Here is a 9430-nt window from a genome sequence, read left to right as displayed (position 1 = left end):
TAACCAAATTTGAAATATGTTTTGCTTCAGTATTGTGATGGGAACCTGTTTTATTAAATTTGATCTTGCAATGAAATTTGTCATGCGTCAATTTGTGAAGATGTCATTACTTAAGTACTGTATTGTAACTTGTTTGGATGTTTTGGTGACAATATTTTTTTTTGTTTTTATGATGAAATTATAATAATTTAATTCTTTATATATATATATATATATATATATATATATATATATATATATATAAACAAAAAGAAAACCTTGACATAAAAAAAGAAAAAGTTATAATTTATCAATACAGTAATTTCGATATAGTATATTGCTTAATAATATTATTTACTCATATTATTGCATTTTGTGTTTGTTATTAATGTATTGTGTTCTGTGTTATCTTATGTATTTGTATTTGTTTTATATGTATCTAAATAAACTTGTAATAAATTAAAAAAACCAACAGTGATTATTAAATAACAGTTTAGTACAACGAATGACTTTAGTTAACAACAACAATAACAATAATAAGAGCGTAATCTTCTCGTTTATTTTCAGAATCAACGGGTTCTATGCCTTTGTAACATGTAAATCTAACCACATACAGTATTTCTTTCTGCAACCACAAGTTTCAATTGTATGAAAAGTATTCTATTCGATTATTCTACAATTAATTTTAGTATGTGAGCCTGTAATGCATAATCCTTATGCAAAAACATGATGAATTGAATATAAAAATAATTTATTTAGCACCATGGTTTAAATGTTACAATGTTAGCCATTGGATCCGAATGCCTAGGATTAAAACCTGACCGAGGAAGATACATTTTAAAAGATGATAAAATCCTTAGCATGAATTCTTCCAAAAGGGAAGTATAGCTGTGGGTATCGTGTTGTAGATTTATGGCACGTAAAAAACAGTGCCCTTGATAAGAGGGCTACAGGTAAATTTTGTCGGCCATTTCTCGCGTACGTTGAATTTCGACGCAAAATTTAATAACCTCTGCAGTTGAAAGCGTCGTTAAATAAACTACTACTAATACTACTACTACTACTACTACTACTACTACTACTACTACTACTACTACCACCACCACCACCACCACCACCAACACTACTACCGGTAGAAGTCATACCACATGACACTGTTTATATTTTAATTAAAAAAGACCACGTTGAAAGCTTCAATCCCAGCCATCTTGAATTAACAAATCATGTTGTCAGAATTGGCAACGTTGATGTAGGGCTGGTCACACTCCGAGCTGGAGTTTATAGTCAAGTGAGGGAGAATGATCGAAGATCGTGTGAAACTTTAATTTAAATTAACATTTAGTTTTTTTAAGGGTGTATATTGTTTTTAACAGCTGCATTTTTTACTGTATTACGGAAAAAATATAACGGTAAGAATTACTATAATAGTTATTTAACTTACACAGATAAGGAATTAAAATTTATAGCGAGTCTTGATAGGAATCCACCTATATGTAGGGAACAATTTCGCATGGCTGTCCACAAGTAGCATATACAGGATTCTTGTTTACTGCATATGCGCAGTTGTTGTAAGCAAAACTTACACAATAAGAGAGCTCCAAATTTTATTTCCGTATCCGTATATATTTGTATCGTTGAAGTTCGAATTTTTTAGATTTTGGATGTCTAGAGGATGCTATGTTCCCGAATGCAAGTCTAACTACGATAGTACAGTATGTCCACAGAAACCCTCCGTGATTACAAACATCTATAATTTCGTAACGGTGTACATTAATAACTTCATACTAGTGTCACAAAAAAGGACTCAAAGAATTTCTGTTTTGAATAATGCGGTATGTCTAATTGGCAGCAAAAACAATAGATGGCTACAGAAGCAAATATAAGCTGTTAATATGGATCTCATTTGTCTCGATTTGGCAGCCTTTTTTTGTCTTTGCATTATTAGATTGTAGAAAATGCCCATGATCATCTTAACGAACAAATGGCAGGACGGTGGATTGGGCGTGTTGGAGACCAAGACAAGTCTTCTACAAGTGGCCACCGAGGTCCCCCGACTTGAATGTCTGTCACTTCTTATTATGGGATTACATAAAAGATTATCATCTATATACCTCCATCGACTCAGAATCTTCAAGAGTGCGACCGTATATCCGGTGCCAATGAGTTCATTCCAGTAAATGTGTTGGAGTGTGTGTGACGTGAGTAGGAATATCGCCTTGATGTCTGCTGTGTGACCGCAGGAGCACATGGAGTGTTGCGTGGTTTGCATTATGATATTTTTGAGTTGCTTTTTTTTATGTCGCCATTTTCATGTACATACGACTACTAACAGTGACGATATACCCATTTATAATTACGAACGTTTTCTGTGGACACTCTGTACATTAAAATCAGGATTGCTTATAACAACGTTTTCATTTCTCAAAGATGACAATAGAAGAGAACCAAAGAATGGAAGATGAACCATTATTTTTGTTTAATGTTTTTATTCTATCGTGTAGAGTGTTGTATAAATATACTTATTAATTAGATCTATAGCTTGATTACTAATAGTCTATACCGCAACTGCACATAGCATAAAATACAAGTTTTGCGTTTATATTTCATATTATTGTGGAATAAAATGTACATAGATCATTAGCCACTATCATATTAAAATCGTTCATAAGCTTTTTCAGTTACTATGAAATAATTACAAACAAAATTTTAAACATATTTCATAAATGTATCGTCTGCTATATTTTCTGCAATCGGACTAGCTGGAATAGCAACATTGCTAAGAGTATGAACATAGCACAGTCTAGTATATACAGTCACGAAGCTCAATATGTAGGAAATATGCATCCATAGATAGTTGCTAACCATTAGGATCGCTACTATAGCCCCATTACAGATAATGCGAAATAGTACCGGCACAGTCTATTGCTCCTAGCATCCTCAACAACACTCAAGCTTCGTGACTGTACATATATATTAGACTGTGAACATAGTTTGTTAATTTAAGATGGCTATGTCTCAGTCCATACCGCTGTAATAGAAATGTCAGACTCTATGTTGATAGATGTCTTTGCCTAGTACCTTAAGTGTAAGTTTGTTTAATGTTGTAAAAATAATAGTTATCTAGTCATTGTTACACACTAGCCAAGTCATTTAATTCAAATATAAAATTATTTTTCTACATAAATAATCAGAAATATTTACTTAATTTTAAAGATAAATAAATTCAGAATTTCAAGACTTTCAACTCAAAGACCATATCACCAGCAACAATCCAATTCCTATAAAGAGTTAGAAATGTCAAGGCCCTCTATAGTACGGATGTTGCTGTTGTTCATATTTACCAGGCATTGAATATCACTGGCATACGCGCATTTCATGGCTCCCCTGATAAAGAAAGTTCCCATTGTATTTTCTTAAAAGAATTTTTCAGTGTTTACTCTCGTGCCATCGGTGGCAATTTCAGCGAAATGGTCTCCGAGGTGGGAGAAGTCCGGGATTAAGATGAACATGAGAGAAGAAATGTTTATACACAATTATGTGCACTTTCTTCATTTCACTTTCCCCGAGAGGGTTGCATGCTTGGGCGGCAGAGGGAAGAGCGCCGTACATGTGACCCGACAGACTGACATGTGCGAAAGGTTTTGGGTTCTATTACGCCCGCTATTAATAGATCCCAGGGCTTTTGCCTTGCAGGAAATATTCCAATGCTGGACTCGTAGAAAAAATGTCTAATCTACGCAGTTTCTTGCTGAAGGAAGTCATCTGTAGGTCCCCCATGATTCACGTGCTTCGTCGAAGTTGGCAGAAATGATATCAAGACACACCAAAACGTGTTTGTGATTTTGCGCAAGTTCCGGGAAATTATGCGTTCGGTTTTGACACGTTCAAATATACAAGACAGGTACGATTACTACATAAAACCATAATGATGACAACAAAGACCGTAAATATTACGATGATTCACGCGCTTAATATAAAGCATTAAGACAGTATAATAATCTGATATCCGAGAAAGAAAACAACTAACATAATTTTCCTCAATTTTAAATAACATGCTTTCTTGAATTATAGGGATATTACTAAACACAAGTCTTATATCTTAAAGTATCTTAAAGTATACGTATAATAATTTGTCTAATACCGTAGCTATTGCAGATATATCCTTACAATAATTGAAAACATGCTTCTATCTTTTCTCTTAACGGGGGTTACAGCTTAACGCATTAAAAAATAGACCATATTCAAAATTTTTTCTTCGTCCACATGGCTTATACAAAACTGCAAATTAATACACCGAAAAACCTACCATTTTGTAATACATTAACACTATTTCACAAATTTTAGCATGCAATTAAATTAATTATTTAATTATTCAAAATGGCAGCTACTCGTTATGTCAGAATCGAGCGTTTCCCTCTTAACTCATTCAATTTTTAATATTTTCATGTTCTGTTTTTTTTCTTTTTTTCATTTTGAAGCTTAAGGATAGCTCTACAAAATTGACCACCATCGGGTTTCTAACTAAATAGATAATATTTTTAATTTACATTTTAAATTATGTAACATTTTCAAGATATTTTAGCCGATAAATTATTTTTTTTCTAGGTAAAATATTTAACTGAGGGGAATGATCATGGTCAATTTTGTGTTAACATGCACAAAAAATCGTACAATTCTGTTCAGTAGTTTCAGAATAAAGAGGAAAACGCATTTGCAAAATGTAGTTTCCGGAAAACGAGAGTGCCGTTCTCCACTGACAGCTGCACGAGCATAGTGCAAAGTCTTCCATTTAAATTCATAACTTTAAAACTAATGCAGATATTTTGAAAAAATGATTTTTTAAGGTGTTAAGCTGTAGGCCTACCTACCCCCTTAACGGCGAAAGACTTTATTGTCAAGTCTTACGTAGGCACTGGACCAAAGTCCAATATCTTTTTCTCTTATTGAAAAGAAAATTCACTTCACAGCTTAGGAGATTACATCAACAATATTTCAGAATTTCACAGCGTCATTCATTTCAACGGAATATAAAATTAGGAATAATAATAATTAGGGCTCGGAAGTCGATGATCTGAAAATCACAGAAAAATGGCCTATAAAATTATCTAAAATTTATAAAAATATGACATTAAAATTTAAAAAAAAAATACCATGATTTTAATAATAAAATACCAATAAAATAATAGTATACTTCCATATTCTGTGGAAAATACATTGCCATCAAACTCAGTCACTAACTGTCGCAAAAAAACTTTATCTGCTTTGTTTTAATTTCGGCATTTTTAGGCCTACGTCTTCGCTTGTTTGATACAGTATGCTGACTGCGGACACTGAGGCTTCAGTATTTGCTCTGTTGCGTTGAATTGAGGGAACCACGTAACACACATGATCAGAAATCAAGGCTAATGCAACCATAAGGAAAATTCCTGTATGACGCAATCGAATTGCATAAGCAATCTGCAATAGTTTCTCGAATATAGACTACGACTACAGCGTAAAAAAAAGTCCGTTCATAAGCAGAAAAGGGCAAAAATGCATAAAAAAGTAGAACATTTCCTAAAAAATGACCAGTAGACAATAAAAGACCGAAAAATCCCCCCAAAAAATGCAAGATAAAAGTAGGCTATAATATTAGTTCGTGTTGAAGTGAAACGAATTTGTATTGCATCCTGCATTGTCTGTGAAGTCTCAGAAAAAAGGTGATACTTCATCAACTTCCGAGGCTTATTATTATTAATAATAATAATAATAATAATAATAATAATAATAATAATAATAATAATAAAATATATTTACAGAAATTATTGTGCACTTTGGCTCGTACACATAGTCGAACTTATGCATGTACAGTACATTAGGCCAGAGTTTCCCGAACTTTTTGAAGACGCGACCCACTTTTGTGCGAGAATTTTTTTTATGATCCCTCACTATCGTACTGTTTCTAGACTCCATTCGTAAAAACAAATCTCGCTAAAATCGCAAACAACTATAATTCTGTCATTATATTGATGTCCGGTGGTCCTAAAAATTCGAACAATATAAAACAGAAATAAAATGGGTCGAAAAATCTACATTTATACTAACAGGTTTATTCAGAACGAGAGGACACCATCCAAAGAATGATTTTAAACAACAGATTCTTGAATATCTTCTGGAAGAAACTGAAAATAATTACAACAGTCAAGATGGATACAGAATCCGTTTTTAGACAGTTGCATTCAACTGAGTAAAATTCCAAATAAAGGTAAAAGTAAACGAAATATAGGCCTATCATGTTGAAACTAGATTTTTTTTCCACAGAACATAGACTAGTTTTGGATCAAAAGAATTGTAAAAAATATCTGGAGCTTGCAAAAAAAAAAATACTTTTAAATTTTTAATCACATTTGCAACTTCGTATTTATGCAAAATACGTTTCTCGTCTATGATTGCAATCAAAACAAAAGAGAGTAATCATCTTGAACTTTAAAATGAACAAACGAATAAATGAATGAATAGTAGTAGTAGGGTTTAAGAAGGGCGCGTCAGGTACTATGACTATTGCGTCCTTGAATGAATGAATGAATGAATGAATGAATGAATGAATGAATGAATGAATGAATGAATGAATGAATGAATGAATGAAGTAGTGCATTTATTGATATAGAATTATACAAACTCATGTACACAAGATCCTTCGCACGAGCCTGCACGGCCATTCGTGCTATAACTATGCACAGTTTGCATTTTCAAAGAAAATAAAAAAATACTACTAATAATAAAGTAGTAAATAACAACAATTGTTATTATTACTACCGTTACCATCACAGTGAAACATAATCTATCGATGGCTGAGAACCAGACTGTTCTAAGTCCAACTTTTTATAAGAAAGAAATCTGTGTTTCATTGTGTTCCAGTTCTTGTCTGCATATATATGAAGCGAACAAAATTGTAAATATTCCTCTTCATAAGATTACTATGAAGCTATTCCAAATTGTTTCATGAAGCTTTGAATGTCAGGAACTTAAAATAACTCTCCTGAAAAAAAGAATAGTAAAATGGACTTGGAACAGTCTGGTTCTGAGCCATCGATATATAAACAATTCAATTCAATTCCTTATTAAAATTGCAATAAATAATCCAAATAATAATTAATATAAATGTAAGACATAAAAAAACATAACTTACACACACAAAAACAAATAGAAAAAAAAAACACACACAATAAATACAAAAAGAACATTAACCCCTAATTGAACTTTAAAATAATATCACTGTGTGTATCGAATATAGATTCCAGATTTGAGAAGCGACTTCTTAAAAAAAAGGCACATTTATCGCATTAATTACCACTGAAACATTTATTTGATTTCATTTTTAAACGTTTATGTTTCTAAGTACAAAATAAATGTATGTTATCAAAATGTTTTATTTTGTAAATCAACTCGCAACCCTCATCAGGTCTTTAGACGAACCGCCATGGGATCGCGATCCACACTTTGGGAACCACTGCACTAGACTATTACAACTAAAAGGATTCGGCGTTGAATAAAAAAATTATGGCGAACAGACATTTAGTGTTTTACGTACGGAAATTAATATCCAGTTTGCTTACCGAAAATAGAAGTCGAGTCCTCCTCGCTTAATATAAAATAAATCTGTGCCGCGACAGGCAATGGTCGGTCAAGGTCGATCATCCGACTACTGGCTTCATATTCACATGCCTCAGCAGAGATGAACGATCATCCAGCTGGTACGGAGGTAATATGTGGTCAGCATGATGATCCCCCTGCTTTATAGCTGGCTTTCGTAACCAGATTTCGCTACTCACTGTAGCTCCACAAATTCATCACGATGCTGGGTGGGCACCGGTCCCATATACTGGTCGAAGTTTCTTAAAACAATTTCTTCCCCCACGAGGACTCGAATCAGTGCTCATTCCCTATCATACTCCAAGGCGGGATCCTCTTTATTTACATAATATGAAATCCAATAAATACGTATCGTAATTTTCCACAATTATGGCCCTGGAACACAACTATAGTCCACGATACAATCATCCAAATTTTGCACTCTATAACGTAGTACCTCGTGTATTCACATTTTTGCTGTACTGAAGTTTGAAGTCAAATCACGGTAGCTATCTAAGAATGGTCCATGATACTTCTACAGTGTTCTTTGAATGGTTGTATCGTGGTCCATAATTGTGTGGAATTAAGGTAGCCTATTTGTTTTAATGATAAGCAGAAGTTTAATAAAATATCATACATAAACTAGAATCGCACTGCTGAATAAAGTAGGCTAGGCCTAATAGTTTCACGTTATCATTTTTAGTGAAGTCCCCTTTTTAAGTATCATAATATAAATGAATCATAGTGGACAAAATAAAGAATATGCAATTAAAGTTATATTTAAAATTTTGCTCAAAGAACACAAGCCACTGACATTCATATAAGACTAAGTTTGACAATTATTCCATTTTCAGAGATAGCCTAAAATTCTGCAACTGGAAAACATACTGTGCAGTCTGTAGATCTCTGGTTGTTTGCGGTTTCTCCCCACGTGGAGTAATGCGCAGCACAACAATGCTGTATTACCAACTCTCTTGTTTGCTCCAGATCAGACACTGTTTACAATTTGCTGCGTCTCTAAATAAAATTGAGGTCAGTATATATTGGATTGGCAAAGGCTACATTGCAGAGATATCTACACTTCCTGATGCAGGTGAGGCACTGAAAGGAAAATTTATGTCAGACATTTAAATGGCGCAGACTGCGACAGTAAAAGGGTGACATATTTAGCTTTGACATGATTTAACTCGTGATGAAAATTTGGGTTTTGAAACAGTGAATATAATATCCGAACAGACTTCAACAGACTTGCAAAACTCAAAACCTTCATCATAACTCGATCACAGCAAAAACCTACAATTTTCTTCAAATATTTTATAATAATCTGTTGATACGTATCACATAATAATATTAATAATTACAACTTTAACTAAATTTTCAGCTGAAAGGAAAATTTATTAATATCTTGAAATTGCGAAATGACGGTGATTCAGCAAACACGGCTTTGCAAGGACTTCATTAGGTCGTTTTTAAGATACTTTCGTGGAATTGATTTAGAGCAGCAATTTTTACCCCTTTTGAACATATTGAATACCGGACAAGATCTCAAATTAAGGCACATAATCAATTCTTAAGGATATATTTCATGATTAAAAGCGTCTGATTATGTTTAGAGAGCTTCAGAGATACAGGTGTTCAGGCGGGACATGGACCAGCTCTAAATACTTCAGCCTAAATAGGCTTTTTCTGCATCCTTTATGGAATGATTTGCATATCGATTGTGCTACCACACGTAGCCGATTCCACCACCCACCACATCATGCACGCCTCTCCATCCATAAAACCCATGTACCATACCGATGGTGGTGGACTGCCGTACCTTACTTATCTACATCAGTCG

Source organism: Periplaneta americana, chromosome 3 (genome assembly GCF_040183065.1).
Source record: "Periplaneta americana isolate PAMFEO1 chromosome 3, P.americana_PAMFEO1_priV1, whole genome shotgun sequence".
Classification (NCBI taxonomy): domain Eukaryota; kingdom Metazoa; phylum Arthropoda; class Insecta; order Blattodea; family Blattidae; genus Periplaneta; species Periplaneta americana.
The sequence above is the reverse complement of the archived record's forward strand: the minus strand, read 5'-3'. Positions refer to the sequence as shown.